The sequence below is a fragment of the Cricetulus griseus genome, chromosome 6 (genome assembly GCF_003668045.3).
Source record: "Cricetulus griseus strain 17A/GY chromosome 6, alternate assembly CriGri-PICRH-1.0, whole genome shotgun sequence".
In the NCBI taxonomy this organism is placed as follows: Eukaryota; Metazoa; Chordata; class Mammalia; order Rodentia; family Cricetidae; genus Cricetulus; species Cricetulus griseus.
In genome coordinates, this window is record NC_048599.1 from 32,006,994 (window position 1) to 32,018,994 (window position 12,001).

Below are 12,001 nucleotides of genomic sequence, written 5' to 3' on the forward strand. Positions count from 1 at the left end.
CAGCCTGGCTTCCACACACTCTCATCTGCCATATGAATTCAGATCATCTGTATGTGACACCATGTCTTAAATTATTTCCTATTTCATTTGTAAATACTCTTTTTCTCTAATGTATGAGGATAAAGGTATGATTTGTTGCAAGGACAAATAATTCTGGTTTGCTTTTGTCACATATGAGATCAGGTTCCAGGGTGGGTCCTTTTGACCTGTGAGAAATGCATCCAAGCTTTACGGCTTTTGATCCTCTGAAGCCTTTATGAGTCTTTATTATACAAAAGGACATAACAGTTTTAGGTATGTTAGCATTATCAATCTGTACTAAAATCCACATTGCAGAAAAAGCAGATATCTGGGTATCTGTCAAACAGCAGGAACGTCATCATATTTTTGAGTCCTAGAAAAAAACTACAGATTGGGGCTAGAAGCGTGTACATTTTATTCTGTCCAGAGAGCCAGGTATAGATTGGACAGAGGTGTCTTAAGCCTGATGAAAAGCCCTTTAAGTTTATACTTAGATGACAACCAAAATAAATCTAAAAACCTTGAGCTTGTTACTGAACAGCAGGTAGTCATTGCTCTTAATTAAATGTTAATTAAGCTCTGAACTTTTTTAAAAATAATTTATTTAACTTTATTTTATGTGCATTGGTGTGAAGGTATCAGATCCCCTGGAACTGGACAGTTGTGAGCTGCCATGTGGGTGCTGGGAATTGAACTCAGGTCCTCTGGAAGAGCAGTCAGTGCTCTTAACCTCTGAGCCATCTCTCCAGCCCCCAAGCTCTGAACTTTTATCTCTTTAAACTTTTATGTTCTTGTATCCTTCGATCCCTATTGAAGAGCCATATTTAGACTTGATTTTTACATATATAAAATGAGCTACCTAGCTGACTATAGTCTTGTGGATTTGGCTGCCTGATGCTGCCAAGCTGACAACCATTAATACTTTCAGAGATCTGAGAAGGATAAATTTTATACAGTTTCCGAATCTACTAAGTAAACTTCAAAAACAAAAATAAAAATGACCTTGGTGAGCAAGTATTCAGAATATGTTTGTTTATATACAATTCTATTCTAATTGATGTTGGGTCTGGCCAGCTTGTCCATATGTTCCTGAGAAGGGGAGAGAGGATTGAGGAAAGGAATAGACAAAAAGCAGAAGATAGAGTCAGGAGGGCTTCCAGTGAATACTGTAAAAGGCCCCAAGTTTATTACTCATAGTTCTTATATACTCCAATCAAAAGGGGAGGGCAAAAGACTTCTTTACCACGATACAAGGAACAAACCAATGTAATTACCTTCCCAATACCTAAATATCTGGTCCCGAAGCCCTAAGTCAAACATCTTATAATTTGGTCTTGAGGGTCAAGACATCCAGTAGCCACACCTTAGGCTAAACATCCTGTTGTTTAACGTTGGAGGAGCAAGAATAGTTTTGAACTCTCTAATCTTAAGTCAAGATGGAACAGAACCACATCTGTGAGCCCCACACATTGACCTTTACACTGTAGCTCAGGAACACAAGGACAAAAGTTAATTTATAGAAATGTAGATAATTAAAAGATTCATTTTAAAGTTCCAGAAAGTATACATTAATAGTATAATTAGAAAGATTATTCAACTCTAAGTTTCCACTGTTCATGCTCACATTTTTTTTCTTTTTCAAGACAGGGTTTCTCTGTATAGCCTTGGCTATCCTAGAACTCAATTTATAGACCAGGCTGGCCTTGAACCTACAGAGATCCATCTGCCTCTACCTCCCTGAGTGCTGGGACTAAAGGTGTGTGCTACCATCACCTGGTTTATGCTTACATCTCAACTAAATCCAGATAACATCCCCAGCCACAAAAAACATAACAAGAGTAATGTAGTCTAAAGTTTGTGAGAAAAATTCTTTCATGGAATAACCTGACACTTGGAACCAAGCAGACTGCATTTCTGTGGTCACTTTATAGCCTTTGTGCAAGCCAATCTCTAAATTTTTCTGACCGTGAGGTTACTTTTTGCAAAACACTCATATCCCTTAGCTGCTTTGAGAAATGACGATGTATGTATATAGAAATAGGTACCTGCTACTACTGACACATTTAGCAAGTTTGGCAATGTGTACTAGGTTTTAGAGAGAAAGAAATGATAAAAACCACAGACCTAAATCCATACTTGGTATTACATAGATTTAGATGACAAATCCTATGCTTGAGTCTAAACTATAACCTAAGTGATCAGAGCCTGCTATGACATGATTTGCTTGTAAAGCAGGTATACGATGCCCTACATCCAGTACAATGGAGGAAGCCTACTCCATTTCCTTCTGTAATATGACATTTGAGGGAATTCTGGCAGATTTCCATTTAAGGCCATAGGTTGTATTGTCTCTTAAAGGAAGACAGGAAGTTGACAGAAGTCACATATTCCTAAGAGTGAATAGTGTAATTCCCTCTGTGGTACAAATGGAAGAGGCTCAATGGAAAAGACCTCGGTTAAAGGATAATAAAGTGTAAAGCACTCTGAGAAGTGTCGAAGGTAAGACCTCAACCCTACAAGCTGATAAGCCAGCCCTGACTTTTATTTAGTGACATGAGTGACATTTATCTGCCTTTCACTAGAACATCTAATCCACTTGTCAAGGTGTGACTTTAAATGGAGACCTGATTTCTGGTCAGAGTTGGCAGGCTTCGAATACAAATGTGACTGCCCTGGCTGAAATTTCTTATTGGAAAAAGATCATGGAGACACGAAATCCTCCTGTAACTTACTACACCAGCACCAGTTTGCCTCAAAAGACAATCCCTGAAGAGATGCTTGCTCCTGTGATTGAAATTATGTTGCCAATTAAACATTGAATTCCTAAAGGGCTTACAAACCTCACTACTCCCTCCTTGGTCCCTAAAGAGAATCAGAATTATAGTTATCTTCTCCTTACTTTCAATTGTTTGCCCAGACCAGTTTTGGAAACTGAAATGACTGAAGAGCATCTATCCAGTGTCACCATAAGGAGCTTATGTTCCAAGTGAGGAAGCATAAATACATTTAAAGTTAAATAACATTAAGCAGTTTGTGAAGGGGGAGACCATACATATTTAGATAAACAGAACTTAGTATATGAGTTCAAAAGAGAGAAAGAAAAAAGGCCTAACATGAGTGTTGATGAAGTGAAACACGAATTGACAGAGGAGGTAGGATCTGAAACAGGTCTTCATGGAGTGGTGGGAGAAATGAGGCTTCCATTAAAATGATGAATCATTAATTCCCAGAAACAGCATTCTCTCTCCCATCTTCCTCTGCCCACTCTGCCCCTTTCTCTTCTCTCCTGTGCTTCTTGCCCATATGTTGTGTTGGTCACTTAACTCATTCTGTCCTACAATGTAGCACCCATGTCATGAGTTTGTCTAGCCTCATCCTAAATCAGAAATACCTCAACAAAGTCTCCTTTGTTTGTTTTATTTTGAAACAGCATCTCACTCTATAGCCGAAGCTGGCTTAAAAACTCAGCCATCCTTCTACCTCAGCCTTCCAAGTGCTTGGATTATGGACCCGAGTAATTGTGTCAGCTTGGAAAGTCTACTGTTTCCTCTTTTGTTGTTTTGTTTAAATGTTTCAGTGTGTGTGTGTGTGTGTGTGTGTGTGTGTGTGTGTGTGTGTGTGTGTACAAATACTGGTGCCCAAGGAGGCCAGAGGTACCAGATTCTAGTGGAGCTGGATTCACAGCTGCCTGCATGGGTACTGGGAAATGAACTTGGGTCCTCTGGAAGATCAGTACATGTCTTAAGTGCTCAGCTATCTCTTCAGCCTGTTTTGTTTTGTTGTTATGATAGGGTCTCACTATGTATCTCTCACTAGCCTGGAACTTACTATATACACCAGGCTGGCCTCAAATTCACAGACCTCTGCCTGCCTCTGCCTTCTGAGTGCTGCAATTAAAGGTTGCACCACCATGCCTGAACCCTGTTTCTTCTTTGCTATGTCCAGGTATGTTTTTTTTTTTTGGTATTACAACTTTTATTTATTTATTCATTCATTTATTTATTTATTATTGTTTTGGAGACAGGATTTCTCTGTATAACTATTCTGTATGTCCTAGAACTTACTCTGTTGATCAGGCTGGTCTCAAACTCAAGAGATCTGCCTGCCTCTGCCTTCCTAGTTCTGGGATTAAAGGTGTGTGCTATCACCACCCAGCCATGGTTCTTTTTCTTTTTTTAATTAACTTTAGATTGCTCAGCAGTTAAGAGTACTGGCTGCTCTTCCAGAGGACATGGGACTTGATTAGCAGCAATCACATGGAGGCTAACAGCTCTATCTCCAGCTTCAGGGAATCCAATTCCCGCTTTTGGCCTCTATGGGCACTGCATGTACATAGTGCACAGACAAACATGCAGGCAAAACACCCATACACATAAATTAAAAATAAATAAATCTAAAAAAATAATAAAACAACTTATTGAGGTACATGCATCACTTAGGTACAGTTACACACATTAAAATGTGTTTTAACTGCTAGGTCTGGCGGATTCCAGAAGACAAGCCCAAGCACAAACACAGTACAAAGACAAGCACAAGAATTTCACCCATGAGCCCACCCGGGCAGTCAGGCACCATTACGGTGAGTGAGTACAGAGATAGCGAAATGGAAGAGAGAGAAAGGCAGAATAAGTCATGTGCTGGAGGAGAGGCAGAAGAGGCAAGGGTGGTGAGGAACGGGCTGAGGTAGATGGCCTGCTTGCCACCCAGGGCCATGGTGATGTCATGGCGATGATGGGCTGCTGCCAAGGGCCATGACTTGGTCCTTGGCTCTGATGCAGCTGGGGGAAGGTGTTGTGTTGATACCCGTGGCTCCTGTTACCACTGAGGGCCCTGTGGATGCCCAGAGTCTGGGCCACTACCTGTGATCAAATTGATGCCCAAGAGATGTGTCTCCACTGGGGCCATACTGATCCAGGATCCCTGTGCCACCACCCTGGACCATGGTGAGTCTGGCACTGGCTGATGCCAGGGGCCATGTCTGGGTCTGTGGCCCTGCTACAGCTGGGTTCTGAGTTGACATCCTTGGCTCCTGTTGCCACCAAAGGTTGTACAGAGGCCATAGTCCTAGGCAACACCAGAGGCCATGTTGGTCTTAGAGGGTCAAGCTGTTGCTGGGGCCATTCAGACCTGGGTGTCCCATGTTGCCACCCAGGGCCATGGTGTCATCTGGTCCTGAACTGTGACTGTAGGCCATGTCTGGGTCCATGGCCCTACTACAGTCAGGGTCTGTGTCGATGTCTGTGGTTTCTGTTACTACTGAAGGCTGAGTGGATACTTGATGTCTGGACTGCCACCTGGGGACATGTTGGTGTTTGGGGCCATGCCACCACTCAGGCCATGCCAGTCTTGGCAATCTGCAATGCTAGCTAGGGCCACAGTGACATTTGAGCCCAGGCTACTTTCAGGGACCATGTCTAGGTCCATGGTCTTACTGCAGACTGAGTCTGTGCTGATGTCTGTGGCTCATGCTGCCACCAAAGGCTATGCTGATGCCCAGGATCTGGGCCTCCACCTGTGGCCTTCTTGGTGCCCAAGGGCTGTGCTGCTTCCAGGTCCATATAGACGTGAGTAACATGCACAGTCACCCAGGGCCAGGATATCATATGGGCCTGAGCTGAAGCCGGGACCATGTCTGGGTCTGTAGCCCTGCTGCAGATAGGACCTGTGCTAATATCCAAGGCTCATGTCACCATCAAAGGCAGTGTGGATGTGGGGGTGGGGGGGTGGGGGCTTGGGTCCATACCTGGGGCCATGTGGAGGTTCAAGGGCTACTTTGCCTTTGGGACCATGATAATCTAAGTGAACTACACTACCAACTGAAACCATGGTAACATCCAAGCCTGGGCTGCTCTCTCTGGATCCATGGTCCAGTCACAGCTGTATTGATCCCCATGGTCTGTAACACCACTAAGGGCCACAATGATGTCAGGGGCCTGGGCCACCACCTAGGGCTAGGTTACTGTCTGAGGGTTGAGCCTCTGATGGGGCATTGCAGATCCAAGAGGCCTGCACTGCCACCCAGGGCCATGGTGGCAGCCATGCCTGAGCTGCTGCCAGGGGATATGTCTGGTCCGTAGCCCTGCTGCAGCCAAAGTCTGTGTTGAGGTCCCTGGCTCCTGTTACCACCGAAGGCAGTGAGGATAGGGCTGCAGAGAGTTGGCCCCGCCCCTTACTAACTGCACCACTCTGGAGAGCAAGCCCTGCACCTCCCCAGGGCATCACCATAGAGTTGTGCAGATGAGCTGGCCTTGAATACATGAGAGTGGAAGAGCTAGCCCGTGGTCTGTCATAAGATAGGGGAGGAAAAGATACTCCTCTTGCTCCTCACTGCTCAACCCTGGCCACCTACTGCAGGTGGTCATGGCATCATGAGAGTAGGAGAGTTGACTCTGACCCTCACCAGCTGCAGCACTGGGGAGAGTGGGCCTTGCACCTAGCCCAGGCAGCATAGCAGAGATGATCCCGTAGACAGTGGGAAATCTGGTCCCACCCATCATTGCCATGGGAGGGAGTGGGCAAGAAAGAGATGACCTCCCCCTTTCCCCTCCCCCACCCCTTGCAGCCTGTGGCAGGTAAGAGCATTGGGAGAATTCACACTGCCCTCCCAACCAGCAATGGCTCTTAGGAGAACAGGCCCTGCAACCTCACCTGGCAACACAATAGAGCCAACCCTGATGGGTGGGCACAGGTGAGCACCTGGAGGCCATGAAAGCAGGAGAGCTGACCACACCCCTCATCTGCCATGTGGTGGCATGGGTGAGAAAAAAATGCCCTCCCTTCCCCTCAACCCTTGCCATCTGTGGCAGGTGAGAAAGCTGGCCCCAGGGCCGTGAGAGTGGGAAAATTGGCTCTGCCCCTCACCAGCTGCAGCATACAGGAAAGTGGAAATAGCACCTCACGGAGGTTGCACACTAGAGCTGACCCTGTTGGCACAGGTGAGCCAGTCCTGTGGCTGTGAGAGCTGGAGTGCTGCCCCTGTCCCCTCCTTTGTATGCCATGGGATGGCAAGGGTAAGGGAAATATGGCCTCCCCACCACCACACACACACCCCTTGCCACTTGCAACAGGCAGGAGAGCCAACCTCAGGGGAATGAGAACAGAAGAACTGGTCCTACCCCTCACCAAGTGCAGCAATCCAGAGAGTGGGCTCTGCACCTTGCCTGGGCAAAACAGTAGAGCTGCCCCTGGTGGTGTGAGTATGGATGAGCTGGACCCAAGGGTGTCCTTGGTCCTTGCTGTCTGATACTTTGGGTGAACTAGCCAGGGCAGTGCTGGAGAGCTCACCTGGGTGGTGATGAGGAGAAAAAGCTGGCGGGCTGACCAATACAGCTACCACCCAGGCCCAAAAGCAAGACTCTGAAGTAGCCCACCCTAACCCCCACCTCATCTATGAACTGCTGGAACATGTGAAGGGGCTGGATCTGCATATTCAAAGCTAAGAATCTCCACAACACAAGGCAACAATAGGATAGCCAAGGGGAGAACCAGAGAGGGCCCAGTGAAGTCAAACTTCCTTTGAGCCTCCAGCTCACAAATAATGACACAGAGACTTATTATTACTTATGAAAGCTTAGCATTTAGCTTGGCTCATTACCTCATTTCTGTACTGCACATCCTGCTTCCCCTGAGTCTCACTGGCAAATCTGCCTTTCTTCTTCCCAGAGTCCTCTCCCTGCACAGAAGTCCTGCCTGGCTATTGGCCATTCAGCTCTTTATTACACCAATCACAGCACTATATCTTCACACAGTGTACAAATATCCCAAAACATCCCCCCCCTTTGTCTCAATAAAAAGGAAAGGTTTTAAACTTAACACAGTAAAACTATATGCAATAAGAATAATTATCAAGCACTGTCTAAAGATAAAGGATTTAAACTTAGCAAAGTAAAACTATATACAATAAGAACAATTATCAGATAAGAATTACATTCACAATGTCCAATCTATTTGTATTTGGAGAAACTATTATCTATCCTATCTTAGTGAGTTCAAAGTTTTACACCTAAACCACTTTCTATGATAACTTGTATTACCATTCTAAAAGTATCTTTTTAGACCTTAAAACAATTTCTTAGATAAACAATTTAAGCCGCCATTTCTCTCAACCTTATCTTTACTGAATTTGGTAACAAGAAAAACTGTAAAACGATAACTATTCTTCAACCCTATCAAAGACCTGAGAAGAATATATTATCTAGGTAAACAAGAAGTGCAGAGCAAGCAACTTCCAAAACTATAGAAATAACAGAAAGAGCTGGCTGCCTGGACAGTCACCCAAGGTTCATCTACAACACTGGGGCAGCTATCTTCAGTTTACAGGCCTAGAATATCTGACAGACTTTTCTGTGAAGCATGAATTTTGAAAGACTGTTCTACATTGTCTTGGCAAAGTTTGGCAGTTGCTTTCTTTTTTTTTTAGATTTTATTTATTTATCATGTATACAACATTCTGCTTCCATGTATATCTGCACACCAGAAGAGGGCACCAGATCTCATAACAGATGGTTGTGAGCCACCATGTGGTTGCTGGGAATTGAACTCAGGACCTCTGGAAAAGCAACCAGTGCTCTTAACCTCTGAGCCATCTCTCCAACCCAGGCAATTGCTTTCTTTTGTGTCCTGCTTATCCAATTTGGAGAGCATACTGTCAGCAGTCAAGGCAAGGGCGGTTTTTTATTGCTGCTGTTGTTGTTGTTTTTGCCTAGTGGCTAACTTTGCCACCTTGAAAGCAAACTCCATATGGAGGTTCTTCAGTGCCCACTATCTCCTCCCCTCTTTTGAAGTAGATTGGTGCTGCCAGGAGCAAATCTATCTCACTATCATGAAAAGCCGTATGTTATTAAAACATCTTAAATGCCATATTCTATAGGTCTCTGAAGTGGTGTAAGACCACCCATCTATCTAAAATATATTTGTTTAATGTTGAAAACATTCCTAACATGACTACAAGTTTGATTATTTAGATAACTAACAACTAACCTGCATTTCTTAATTATCCCGAATAGTTTGTAATAATAGCTTTCAAGAACTAGAACTTCACATTACATTTTCTAAATGGGCTTCTTAGGTACAATACCTTAAACAAGAGTAGCAACAAATGTTATTACAAAAATAATCTTAAATTTGTATCAATATATAAAATATCTTAAACAAGAATAGAAACATATATACAGTATCTTATAACAAAAATAATCTTAAATTTGTGTCAATATACAAAAAATCCACACCAATGTAAAATATTAATAGTTGCTTTTTAGTTTAAAGGTAGATTAAATAATCCATCCTTTTATCCTATCATCCCTATATGCCCCCTTTTCTTTTCAGAAAGAGATCACTGAATCTAATCTCCTTTGCTTAGTTTCTTTCCTGACCATGACCAGTAACAATTTGTAACCAACTCCCCTAAATGATGACAAACATCCAGAACCCACCAAGTGACCAAAAAACCATCCATCCCACCTTGGGAATGTGGGTGTTGTGTTCCCTAGACTGCTTCCTGTTGTCTAGGAGCAATGATATCTTTAAGGGAACCTGAGAAAGTTGAGATAATGGTCAAGTCCTGGAAGAGTTAGTTGAATCATTTGTCATCCGATCTCTGTGTAGTGGGAAAATATGGGAGCCTTAGTGCTCCATCTTGGTCTGATGGGTCAAAAGCACATAGTTGTTTTGCTTAGCTTTACTGAGGACAAACAAGATGTTTTGCCAAGAAAAACAGCACTCATGTTGCCTCCTTGAGAACAGGGAAGTGGTTTGACTGTTCTTGAACCCTGGGCGTTTTCAGAAGTCTGTAACAATGTTGTGTTCTTTGCTGGTGCTCCTTTGCCTATTCCCAAGCTGTATATAAGCACTGTTCAAAATAAACTTGGGGCTTCAGTATTCACTAATAGTCTTCACTGACAGTCCTCCCGTGTGCAACTCTGTGTGCAACTCTCTGTCTTGCCTATTTTTCCTTTAATCCTCACATCCCATTTCAGGTACTGTTTGATAGGTCAGTAGGTTCTGACAGGAAATTGAAGAGCCATTTTGAAGTTGTTCTGGAAACAGGTATTTGAGGAAACAGTAACAGAAGCATTTTGAGAGGCTGGATCACCTGGGCTACTTGTCTTCATTGGCATCTGGTCCTTTTGTTCTGAAAACACACAAACTTTTAAAGGTAACTAGCATACATAACTGCATTAACACAAGTATAGAATGTGCAGTATATACAAATCAGTTAAAGATGGTTATCTGTCCTATGTTTGAGGGGGTAAAAGATGACTGCCAACTTTATAAGAAAGGATGGCATGTAATAATAACTCATGAGGACTCTGTAGCCAACAAGATGTCATGCTTCACCCAGTCTCAGAGCTGTTTCATGTAGAATGATCAGCTTATATATCACCTGTCTTGTACTTTTTTGTTTCTTCTTTTGTGCCTGCAGCCAAGATTTTTAGGAGGTCTCCCCTAAACAAATCTGGCCTTCATCAGTTTTGATAGAATCCATAGCTTTTTGTTTCCCATGGAAACAAAAGCATAACCTCTCCCCCAGTGCAACACATTTTCTGACTTCCATTCTAAAGTTAAGACATCCTTAAAATATATAGGCTGGTTTAATTTAGTAGTTTTTTTTTCCCACAAACCACTATCTCTCAACAGCTGTTTTTTTCATTAACATTTAAAATATTCAAAGTAAACAAAGCACCATACAGAATCCAGATGCCCAGAGTATTTCCCATTCTTATGTGGTTTATTTTTCTTACACTACTGTTTCTTTAAAGACTTTATTATTTTAAACTATTTTTATGAGTGTCTATACCCAGTTTTCTTTCTTTAGCATGTAAGTACCTGTTTAAGCATAATGTACTTTTTTAAAAGGTTTTCTTTGTAAGCATTTCGCCAGATCGGATGGAATGGACAGAGATGGATTATGGCACTCAGGAGATAAAAAATAGTGAGTGTTATGGCTTGGATGGAAAGGTAGTCTAGCAATCAGGAGCCAAGGAATACTACAGGTCACAGTAAGCATAGCAGCTTACAGCCTTGCTTCAGTGAAAGGCTTCCCTGGTGAAATTGTTACAGTTTGGCTCCAGTACCTGTCCGGAGAAAGAAGGTCTCACCTAAACCTCATTCAAGAGATTTATTGGGAGGGAAGAATTCAGGAGAGTAGCTGCCCTGTGCCAGGGTGGCAGAGGACAGCCAGGCAGCCAGAACAGCTAGAAGCTAGACAGACACAGGAATTATATAGGGATTCTTAGTGGGAGGAGTTTTTCCAGGGAGGTGTTTTTCAGGGTGGGGATTGGTCACCTTTCAATCCCTGAGCTCAGAATGGCTAGATCTCCTGCCCAGGGATTGGTTGGTTTTCTGTGCAGGTTTAGGGTCAGATTTGGCTCTGGTTTCAGGGCCAAAGTGTGTTTCTTTCACTGGTCCTTTTTAGCCTTTTGGCTCTAATTTTAGGGACAGAGTATATTTCTTTCACTGGTTTTGATTCCAGGGCCAAAGTGTGTTTCTTTGGCTCTGCACAGGGTGTGTTTTTTTGGCTGGCCCTTTTTCCTTACATTCTTGGTCTAGGCCTGACTTTATGTGTGTCTCAATCCTTCTCTGACTATAAGCCAAAGCCTTAAAAGGCCAGGCTACATGCTGCTACCAACCAGACAAGAACGGGCAGTTGTACACAGAGAGACTACAGTCTGCACAGTAGTTCTGGAAAAATGTTGTAAACACTTTGTTTAGCTGCTCTGCTTGGCACATGGTGCTGGTGGCTAGCTCCACCCCCTTTGGTTCAGTAGGCACCAACAGTAGCCATGCCAAACTGTCCCAGCTACACCTATGCATCCCAGCTCAGGGAAGTTGCAGAGAGAGTCCCGGTGAGTGACAGCCAACTGTTGTGAGTGCTCACAGAGGCCCAGGTCGTGACTTCCATGGTGCTAGCTGACATGACTTTTTCTTCCATGTGATCATGCCACTTGTTGAAGTGCCAAATGAAGTCAGACTTTCCTTTGCG